General features: G+C 35.4%; 1 non-coding gene across 1 annotated transcript; it reads right to left on the bottom strand.

The window, feature by feature from the left end:
• Positions 1 to 236: 236 nt before the first annotated feature.
• On the bottom strand, positions 237 to 343 carry LOC122122065. Its single transcript, XR_006150102.1, has one exon. It is a non-coding gene; the product is annotated as a U6 spliceosomal RNA (small nuclear RNA).
• Positions 344 to 12,038: the final 11,695 nt, after the last annotated feature.

The following is a 12,038-nucleotide window of genomic DNA, read 5'->3' as shown; positions in this document are numbered from 1 at the left end:
TATCATAAATAATGTTGCAATCAACATAGTTGTGCTGGTAGTTTTAGTATGGTCTTGTTTATGATCATTTGGGTAAATCCCCAAAAGTGGGATTACTGTGTCATACGGGAGTTTTATGTAGAGTCTTTTGAGGAACCTCCATACTGCTTTCCAAAGTATTTGAACAAGTTTACACTCCCACCAATAATGCAGTATGATTCCCTTGTGACCACACACCTTTCAGCATCTGTTGTTGTAAAAATATGGAATGCTACACAAATTTTCATGACATACTTGCACAGGGGGCATGCTAATCTTCTCTGTATTATTCCAATGTTAGTGTATGTGATGCTAAATTGAGCACAGAACATTTTTTTATATAAAGTATAATTTTTATTGATTTTATTAAACTAGACAATTCAACAAAATTAAGTTCAAAAGAATTGTTGTGAAATTTTAGAATCATATATTTCTTACATAAGCACACATTTAGGAATAAAATCAAGATAGACATGCCAAAAACAAAATAATTCCAGATATTTGTAGTTCAAGAGATGTGTAGGAGGAGGAATTCAATTATTCTATACAAGGCACCTGTCAAAATGAACATTGCAGCAAGTGTTTAGGTTTGTTAAAAGTTTTAAGGTTTTAAATATGCTTAATTTTGGGATTTTGCTTATATATGCCCAAAATAGGACCGTTTGGCAGGTATAAAACTTTTCTATAAAGTATTTAAGATTTATGGTAACAGACATTAAGTACTAAGTATGTACATTTCAGAGTTTATGGAAACTTTATTAATGAGAATTTGCAAAGTCTTTGTGTAAAGAAGCAGAGTGAAGAGTTAAGACTTTAACTATACAGTTTCTGTTAAAACTTTAGGGATTCCTTACTTTATTTGATAGCAAGGAATAAATGATGATATAAGCCATAATGTACGCATGTATGTTACTATTCACACACATACATATACACACGTATACATGCACACATGGAGAAAGACACATAATTACAGCCAACACAAGTTTCACCAGTTGTTGAATATGCCTTAAACTGAATACTAGAAACAATATATGTTGAAGATGTATTTGTCTGTAAGAGTTCATTTACCACTCCTCTGATCTCTTAAAACTGGTAGTTTTAGAGAGATTTGACTTACAAAATGCAGTACAAGTGATAGCAAGTCACTTGGAAACCTCAGTAAGTATGTCATATGGTGTCTCCCTGCTCCTCAAGGATTGCTTACTCTTGTAGACACTATCAACCACCAATTTAGCAGGAGAATACCCTGGTAAAGAGTAAAGTTATAAGGTTTTAAATGGCATCCTTACTTGAGCTCTTTTTCCAACAACCAGCATGAATTTGTAGGCAGATGAGTGAGTCCTCAAAAAATTGGACTCTACATATATATTTAACTGACCCATGTGAAAATTCCTATGTGAGAAATGCTGACTGAGGTCTTGCTGATTTCCTGGCCAAGAAAATAAGAAAAAAAGAAAGTATTTTTAATGTTTTAAAGTTTGAGAATAATTTGTAACCAGTCAATAAATGTGTAGAACACAATTATACCAACTGACAAAAAAAATGATGGCATTTCATTTATGTGCTCTTGGATTTGGCCAGTGATTTTAGAGGTGTCTACATAAGTAGAATCAGCATAAATCAAGCCAGCATTTTTTCATTTATGATATAAGGAAAGGTTACTGGTTGACCCATTGTAACAATGAAATATACAAGACACATTACCAGAGGATGGGTGAATGGGGGAGGTGGGGAGGTGTGAAGGGAAGGGATGGTAGGGGAAAAACAAAGGGGAGGGTAACAATGCTCAATAAGAAATGTACTCATTACCTTACTTATGTAACTGTAACCCCTCTGTACAGTATTTATAATAAAAATATATATTAAAACATACAAGGAAAACTTCTGTACTTATATGAAGTTGTATTTGTCACTCAATATAAGTAAGGTATTGGTTTTAGGACCACAGGTTTATTACTTTGGATACTCTAAATCTCTACATGAACACAGTATATTATTTACATTAGAATCTGCCCACCAGCTAGTGCAGTATAATTGCTGTGAGAATTTTTATTACATTCTATATTTGTAATGAAAACTAAAAGTATATGTATGCACAATCAACAGATACAAATTTTTTCAGATAAATTTTGTATGCAGTTTGAGGATGGAATTGGAGAGCAATTTCGAAAAGCACAAATTTCATCAAAAAGACCAGTTTGCAAATTGTAACAAGGAGCTAATCCAGCATCATTGAATAGTATGGAACTCCAAGGAGAAGTACTTGAATTGAGACAATATCAGAAAGTGTAACAACCCAAGGACTTTTTAAAATGCAGCTGCTAGAATTCTCATGTAGAGCTTTCATAACAGTTTGTGAAGCACAAATCAGAACCTCACTGAAATGTAGATGGTTTTCTCTCAACTTTCTGTCATGATCAGTCATTATCAATCAACATATAGCTAATCTTGAATAATCTTCTAATAAAATGTTGATGGAGTGTTTATATGCAGAAAACCTCGGAAGGCTAACTTTTTCCAATTAGGACAGTCTGTATTTTATGATCCAGCCGAGAGAAAACTAGGTAAGCATCCATTTACAACCTTCTGAATAATTCTGATTCTGCCCACATCACTTATCTATCCATACCTGTGCCCGAGTGAAACGATTTTAAAATAATTTATAATTTAAAATTTAAATTTATGCTTCAGGGAAGATATCGAAGGAGAAGCTGGAAGCTAAACAAGCTCTCACATAGAAAACAGCTTTAGTGCTCCAGTGAAAAGTCCTAAGCTGGAGAATCACACCAAGTGTGCCAGCACAGTACAGAGAGTTAGGCCAGAGAGGGAAAAACGGGCAAGGAGACAAATCTGAGCACTTGCCAGCAGCTGTGGTTGCAGCTGTGGCGGGGGCGGTTGCGGCTGTAGGCGCCATACCTGCAACACAGAGAGTCTACGACAAAGGAGCCAGATGCAGCAGGTGAGAGGATTCTACTCAACACCAGCAAGAACTGACAAGGAGCAGACATCTTCATCCTTCAGATCGCAGACCAGAGATCACCCAGGAACCAGACTCCTGTGTGAGTAGAGGCATGATTTCCTCACTCCTTCTCAGGGAGCAGAGAAGGGAAGGCCACCCCTCCCTGCCCACTACCGGAGATCTCCATCTTTGATACTGGCAAAGGCCTCGCTGAGCAGCTAGCTCCAACTGTCTTTGGATGAAAACAAAAAAGTAATTTAGCAGGTCACAGGAACCTAACCTGACCTGCCAGGCTCAGCTCTATGCAGGGAAAATTCACCCAGCCCTTGCCTGCGCCAGCCCCAGGAGTGGCTTTCTTCACTGGGTAAACAGAGCAAGGGGCTGCCTCTCCCTACAGCAGCCTAGACAATCAATTGAAATTCAGTAACAATAAACCCTGAGAATGGCTCCTGGCTGGGCTCTGTGACTGCTTCAGAAGCTAGCCCCTCAGGGAAAAGCTACTGTTTGCTGAAAGGCCTCAACTCTACCAAGAACCTAGCCCCATTACAGCATCTCTAAACTAGAAGAAACAGCCATCACCCTGTTTTGTGATACTCAAAGCAGATCTCCCTCCCATTGAACTAACCTGGGAAGAGGATGACAAAATCCTGGGTAAATCAAAGCATTTTTCTGCCTCCTCAAACAAACTGACTTAAGAAAACAACCAAGCTACAGGAAAATCAAACACCACAAGCAGACCAGAGACTCCAACAAGAGACTGGTTATGGACACAAGGGAGATGCAGGACCTTCCCATCTCACCCCCAAAAAGCAAATAACTCTTTTTTGTTACCTTTTATTAAAATTTTTTTAACATTTTTAATTTTTAACTTTAAAAAATTGTTTTCTATTAACTTTTTTTCTTCCTCTTATAATTTTTATTTTAGGGGTATATGTTTGTGTGTGTGCTTTTTTTCCATTTTTGTTTAGCTCTACTGATCTTTTAATCCTTTTTTCTTTTCTGTCTCATTCTTTTCACTTTTTCTTCTCTTTCCTTCTTCTTTGCATGATTTAATCGCTTTTCTGCTCATTATCCGATATACCTGTAGTCGATTATTAGACCTTATCCCCCATTGTATACACACTTAATCCAGAAATTTATTACTGAATTCAAAACCTCTTAGACTTAAATTCCTTAATAGCCGTACTACCTTTATATACCTATATAAAATTTTAAGCATTTTAATTTTTTTAATTTTTCACATGTCCTTTCTATCCCTTCCATTCTCTTATCCTATTCCAGTCCTTCTCTGAATATTACGTTTTTAATTTGCATAATTTAAGTGTTTCATTTTTTAATTTTTAATTTTTGTTTTACAATTTTTTCTTGTCTTTTTTTCTCTTTCTATTTTCCCCAGTCTCTACTATCATTCTATCCAACCTATTTTCTGCTTTGACATTAGGAGTAAGTTAGCTCTCCCTCTACCTTTCCACATCCTTCTATTCTTATTTATACCCACATCTCTCGCTAAAACTAATAACTTCTGGTTTGCCAAATTCTTCTTTGTGGTTCATAGACTATTAATACATAGTTGTTTGATGTTGAAAAATATATCTGTTGAACTAGATTTTATCTCAGGCTTTTGACTATGCAAATATAGACTGTGTTGATGCTTGCCTTTAGGTAGTTTTCTAGCACAAACTGGTGTTACTTTCATCCCAAATGGGCAGAATAAGCTGGAAAAAACACAAGAAAAATGGCACGTCCGGGTATCTCAACTCCAACTCATGATAATCAGTGGAGAGAACAGATAATGAATAATCCAGAGGAGAGCTCCCCCAAAGCTCTATAAACACTAATGGTAAACATGGTAAAAAGATTGAAAACCTGCAAAGGACTCTGTGTGAGCATGAGAGGGAGAGAGATGAGACAAACGAAAGATCAAAACAGGAAGCTCAAGGCGTGAGGAAGCTACTCAAAGATAGATAAAGGAATTGCATGTGCAACTTGAGAACACTCAAAGAGAAATAAAGGAATTGTGTGAGCAAGCTGTGATCAGTCAAAGAGAACTACAGGAATTGCATGAACGTGAGGAAGCTAATCAAAGAGTAATACAAGAATTGAGAGAGCGGGATGAAAATAGGCAAAGATCACTAGAGGCATTCATGGAATCCGTAAACAGAGAGCTGAAAGAAGTCAGGGAGTCCACAAAGGGAATGCTGAATGGATCCCAACAGAAGGAATGGAAGTCCAAGGAAACCATAACCAATCAACTAAGTGATTTGAGAATAAACACTGAACATCAAATTAAGGAAGTAAAGAATTTCATACAAGATCTAAAACAAAGATCCAACAAAGAATTTGAAGCCATAAAAGCCGACCAACTACAAGTAAAAGAAAAAAAAGTAGAAAATCTGGATAGTAGAATAGACCACGCAGAATATTGAATCCTGAGGATAGAAGACAGCGTAGAATTTATAGAAAAAGAACATACAACCATCCAAGACAAATCTAAGAAATATGATAGATCTATTCAGCATTCAACCTTTGAGCCACCAGTGCCTACCCATGTTGCATATTTTGTGTAATTCAAATTTTCAGCATTGTATAGATGCTCCTACTACAATATAAAAACAAAAAAAATTTAACCTACTTTTCACTGTATTTGATGTTGTTATTTATTTGTGGAGGAGAAGGAAAAAACTAAGTTGTTTAAATAGGGATACAGGTGGACCCAGTACAACGATGAGATGTACAAAATGTTATGTAGAAAAATGAAATTTACAACTTTGGCTCAAGATGGGAGAGAGTGTCGGGAAGGGGAGATGGAAAGGGATGATAAAGGGATAGAAAGGAGGAGGTAACAATGCTTTATAAGAAATGTACTCATTACATTGTCCCTGTAATTGTAACCCCTCTGTACAGTATGTTCTCAAATAAAATAAAATAAAATTTAAAAAAAATTACTTGAAATATTTACTATATCTTATCAAAGACTTCTGTTTCCTTCTTGTAGAGTGTTTCTGTCATTTTGCCCTGATGTCTATAATTAAATTACAAAGGACATGCCATATACCTTAATTCATTTTTCCTAAAGGTTATGCTATGGAGTTGAATCTGATTTGTTTGCTTATTCTAAATTAAATATTCTCAACAACTGGCATTATTGTTTATGTTACTCCTAATCCACTTGAAATATCAAATAGAACTGGAAATTCCCCTCGGCAATGATTTGTGAATGTCATTAATGCTTGTGGAGGGATGAAGGATTTGAATTATCTGGAGTGCATTAAAAATGGCACTGTTATTCAAAGGGCTGATCATTTAGTCAGCTTTTAAAGTGTGGTCTTCTTATTTCATCTAAGAAGATAACAGTATGCTATTCATAACATTCTTGCCTGCAAAGCAGTAGAATTATTTCCTTTGTACAGTTGATTTCCAGCTGCGAATTTAGTGAAACCTACAAAAAATTGCATAGGTGTATTAGCTGCTCTAGATTTTGAAATTTTCTTCCTGTAGCCCTTGTGATTTGAGCCCAGATTCATGGGATAGTCACATAATCCACAATAACAAAGCACCAAAATATAAAAAGACCACGTGCAAAATGAGTTTCAGTTTTTTCTATGTTGATTTCTTTTTTTAATGATTGTCTTTTAAGGAGCTAAGGGTGTTTATTTCTCATTATTTTTTATGTTACTTAAATTTTCCAGATTTTTCAAATAAAATAAAGAGATATAAAACAGACCTATTTAATCGCAAAATAGAGCTAACCATTTGCGTGATTTTTTTATTCTAATCCTGTTTTCAATTATCTTCAAATAACGTTGAGATGAGCCCAGCATATATGTAAATTGACATGTATAAAGCACACAGAATTCTGGAATCTTTGGACTGTGATTTCTATCTAACTTCACTTAGAAAAGAAAATTATCACTTGCTTCATGTCTTAAGTAATCTACTTAAAACAAGTTTTTATTAATTTTGTTAATAAATATCATAATCTATGGTACTGAAGCATTGCATAAATATGTGATTCCTTATTTCCACTGAATTAACATTACATTTATTTTATTTTTTTACACATGAAATAATGACATTCTGGAAGATAATACATGCCTGCTTTTCATTTTGGTTGCCAAAAAGGAATTATTAGACATTTGGAACATTTAAATCTGAACTTTCAAATTTCACTAGGACTTGAATTGTGTTACTCACAAATTTAATATTAAAATAAAAAGCATCATTAAATAGAAAGCAAAATTATGTTATCACATCTTAATCCCTGAATTGACTTCATGATAAGAAACAATTAGATTTATATAACAAGATATACATACTCAAACGAACTATGAGATACGGAAATAGAAAACTTCTTTTTTGTTTTGTGTTTGTTGTTTTTTATAGTTTGTGAAAATTCTGTCTTTTTTACCTTATGCCTGGTATATTCATTGTATGTCTTCAGGAAGGTGAGGGGTGGGCACAGAGCTTTAGGAAAAAGAGTGAAAAATAGCAGCATTGGAGGTCATTGAACATTGATGAAAGTGAACTATTTAACACATGGGTGGGGACAGCAGGGTGGGACTGGGAACAAGTGAGGGAACTGAAGACATTTCACAAAAGGAAATGTTCTCATTACCTGACCCTTGTAATTGTAATCTATCTATAAATCACCTTAATAAGAACAACAGAGTAAATTTCTGTTAAAAAGGCAAACAAAATGTTGTTTCTTAGAATCCTAAAAGTTTGTTTTGTTCACTGGTTTGAGCTGGTTGAGTCTATCTCTGAAAATAGCTACATTGACATTCATTGGGCGAATTTTTGAGCTACTATTAGATAAAAGTCAATTATGATTGTATTTTTTTGAGACTGATTCATTTATTCCTTTAATCTAATTTGTATTATTTCTGTCTACTGGTTTTTGATTTTGTTTTTCATGATTTGTCAAAGACTTAGTGGTTCATCATTAGTGCTTATTTAAGATTGTTTTTAAATCAAAAGAGATACAGGATATCAAACAGGAGATGCATGCAAAAATAGAAGCTGCACAAACCTCAGTAAGAAGTGAGATAAATGCCAAATTAGAGGTAATACATACCTCATTAAGAGGTGAGATCAGTACTTTGAGAACCAACATCGAATCCATAAAGGAATCCATTTCCTCCATGCAAACCTCAATAGAAGCCATGGTCAACCGTGTGAACGAAATGGAAGGTAGAGTGTCAGATACAGAAGACAGAATACACCAACTGGACCAAAAAATGACAGATATGGAAAAATCACTCAAATTAAGCCAAAGGGAAATTCAGGAACAAGGCAAGGATGCCCACTATCTCCACTCCTCTTCAATATAGTCCTGGAACCCTTAGCAAGGGAAATAAGGCAAGAAAAAGACATTAAAGGGATCCGCATAGGGAAAGAAGAAGTTAAACTATCCTTTTTTGCAGACAACATGATACTTTACCTTCACAATCCCAAAAACTCCATCCCCAAACTCTTAGAAATCATAAATCACTTCGGCAAATTAGCAGGATACAAAATAAACCCACAAAAATCAGTGGCCTTCCTGTACACTGACAATGTACAAGAAGAGAGGGAAATAAAGGGAGCAACCCCATTCACAATAACCTCCCAAAAAATAAAATATTTAGGAATTAACCTAACCAATGATGTAAAAGAACTATTTAATGAAAAATATAAAAAGTTAAAGAAAGAAATTGCAGAAGACACTAGGAAATGGAAAGACCTCCCATTCTTTTGGATAGGCCGACTTAACATAGTAAAGATGGTAATACTTCCAAAATTAATATACAAATTCAATGCAATTCCTATTAAAATCCCAATGACGTACATCACTGAAATACAGAAAACAGTCCAAAAAGTCATATGGAACAACAAAACACCTAGAATTGCCAAAACAATTCTAGGGAATAAAGACAACATGGGAGGGGTATCCATGCCGAACTTCAAACTCTACTACAGAGCTATAATAACAAAGACAGCATGGTACTGGCACAAAACAGACCTGAAGACCAATGGAACAGAATAGAAGATCCAGAAATAAATCCACAGGCCTACAGCCAGCTGATATTCGACAAAGGAGCCAAAGACATACAATGGAAGAAACACAGCCTCTTCAACCACTGGTGCTGGGAAAATTGGGCGGCCACATGCAGAAAACTAAAAGTGGACCCAAGTCTATCATCATGCACCAACATCAACTCAAAATGGATTAAAGACCTTAACATTAAACCTGAATCTCTGAAACTACTGCAGGCCAGAGTAGGAGAGAAACTTGAACTAAAAGGCACAGGAAAGAACTTCCTGAACAGAGGCCCAGGGTCACAACAAATTGGAGAGAGACTCAACAAATGGGACTACCTTAAAATAAAAACGTCTGCACAGCTAAATCTATCGCAACCAAGCTAGAAAGACAGCCAACTAATTGGGAAAAAATATTTACCAGCAATATATCAGACAAGGTGTTAACATCCTGTATATACAGCGAAATCAAGAAACTAATCCCTCCCAAACCTAACAAACCAATTACTAAATGGGCAAGGGAACTAAAGAGGGACTTCTCAGATGAAGAATTAAAAATGGCAAAGAAACACATGAGGAAATGTTCATCACTCCTGGTGGTGAAGGAAATGCAAATAAAGACAACCCTGAGATACCACCTTATCCCAGTCAGAATGTCTCACATCCACAAATCAGCCAACGACAAATGCTCGAGGGGATGTGGAGAAAGAGGAACCGTATTACACTGCTGGTGGGAATGTACACTTATACAACCACTTTGGAAAGCAATCTGGAGGGTCCTTAGAAAGCTAAAGATTGACCTCCCTTACGACCCAGTCATACCACTTCTAGGCATCTACCCTGAACAACAGGAACCAATATACAAAGACACGTGCACCTCCATGTTTATTGCAGCACTGTTCACAATAGCTAGGATATGGAAACAATCCAGATGCCCCACCACATATGAATGGATAAAAAAAATTGTGGTATCTATACACAATGGAATATTATGCATCCATTAGAAATGACAAAATAATGGCATTTGCAGGGAAATGGATGGAGCTAGAAGGAATCATGTTGAGCGAGGTAAGCCAAGAGCAAAGAGACAAACGGTACATGGGTCTCACTGATAAGTGGATGCTAAATCCAAAATGTTAGGTGTTACGACAAAATTAACAGGACTTAAGAAACAAAGAACTCCCACTCATCTGGTCAAACCACTACTAAATATCCCCATGCTGCTGATGAAATGTATGTTGTATATGTGTACACCGTTATATGTTATAGACGGTAATAGACAATTTGCTCCAGGAAAGTTAGAATGAACTTGTGAATTTAAATGAGAATCATTATTTCACAATACTGTGAAATTTGGGAAATTATGTAATCACTTAATCACAATTTAAAAAAAAGAACCTTGGGGAAGGTAGGGAGGGAAGGGATGGTAGGGGGAAAACAATGGAGGGGGGAACAATGCTCAATAGGTAGTGTACTCATTACCTTACTCCTGTAACTTTAGTCTTCTGTATACTATCTTTACAATAAAAAATTTAAAAAATTGGTCTAATTTGTTGATGTACATACTCAAAGCTATAAATATTCCTCTGAATATTGTCTGTGCTGCTACTGTTTCCCAGAGGAGGTAGTATTTTGTGTGTTCACTTCCACTGAATTCCATAAACGTTGGAACTTCCCTGCTTATCACTTCCGTGACTCACTGATGATTTAGCAATGTGTTATTCAGTCTCTATGTGTTTCAGAATCTTATGTGATGCCATTTGATGTCAAGATCTAATTTGGTCCCATCATGGTCTGACAGGATACGAAGAGTAATTTCATTTTTATTTTTCAATATTGAAAGATTTTCCTTGTGACCTAAGATATGATCTACTTTGAAGTACATTCCATGGGCTGCTGAGTGGAATATATATTATGACACTAGTAGGTGAAATACTCTGTAGATATCTGTTAGGTATAACTTGTCAAAACAGTTATTTAGCTCTAAAGATTTTTGCAAAGTTTTTACCTGGATGGCCTGTCCAGAGTTGAGAATGATTTGTTCAAGCAACCAACAATTTATTTGGATGTATGCATGTTTTTAGTGTAAGCAATATTTCTTTAATGAATTTGTGAGCTCTAGGATTCAGGACATTGATATTTAAAATTGTTACATCCCTCTGATGGAGAGTTTTCTTTGTCAATATTTAATGTCCTTCTTTGTCTCTTTTTACTTTCATACCACTTTTATTTTAAAGCCAATTTTATCTAATTTAGTATAGCTCCTCCAGCCTGATTATGAGGTCCATTTTGAATTTGTAAAGATGATGTACAGAAGGGTTACAATTCCATAAGTCAGATAATGAGCACATTTCTTTTTGAACAGTGTCACTCCTTCACTCATGTTCTCCCAGTTTTTCCCTTTCAACCTCCCTCTCGCATAAGTTGTATATTTCATTTGCAATGTAGTGTCTATTGAGTAGCACTGCTGCATTTAAGCCTTTGTCCCACCATTTCTGTATTCCCCCTTGCCCTATCTAAACGTACATATAAGACCAAAGGTGCAGAAATTAAAAAAATGGCATCAGAACACTGAAGAAAAATGCAAAATAATAAACAAACTCTCATAATCATTTCTTGGAGATTATTTTAATGAACATTATTTTATATGATAATATTCGTACAGCTATTCATCCTTTGTGATCCTCCTTTGATTTCACTGTATAAATGTTTACAATCCCATAAAATTTATCATGTCCAAGTATAATGATTTCTCTTTTACCATCCAACTGTGTTTACTTGTAGAATTAGAGGCACGTTCTACTACAACAAATGAGGGAAATTAGGCAACCTATATTTCTTTGAGTCTGTCTTTCTTCAATTAATATAAGTTTGTTCCAAGTCTTTCCATTTCCTTATGAATGGTGTAATATCATTCTTTCTAGATCAATAGAATCGCATCATACTGAAGAGTTTCTACATGGCAATGGAAAAAGTTAGCAGGATATATAGAAAGAGAACAGAATGGAAGAATATTTTTACTAATTAAGCATTAGACAAG

The sequence above is a fragment of the Dipodomys spectabilis genome, unplaced genomic scaffold, assembly GCF_019054845.1.
Source record: "Dipodomys spectabilis isolate Male_0828 unplaced genomic scaffold, ASM1905484v1 ptg000203l, whole genome shotgun sequence".
Classification (NCBI taxonomy): Eukaryota; Metazoa; Chordata; class Mammalia; order Rodentia; family Heteromyidae; genus Dipodomys; species Dipodomys spectabilis.
The sequence above is the reverse complement of the archived record's forward strand: the minus strand, read 5'-3'. Positions and strand labels throughout refer to the sequence as shown.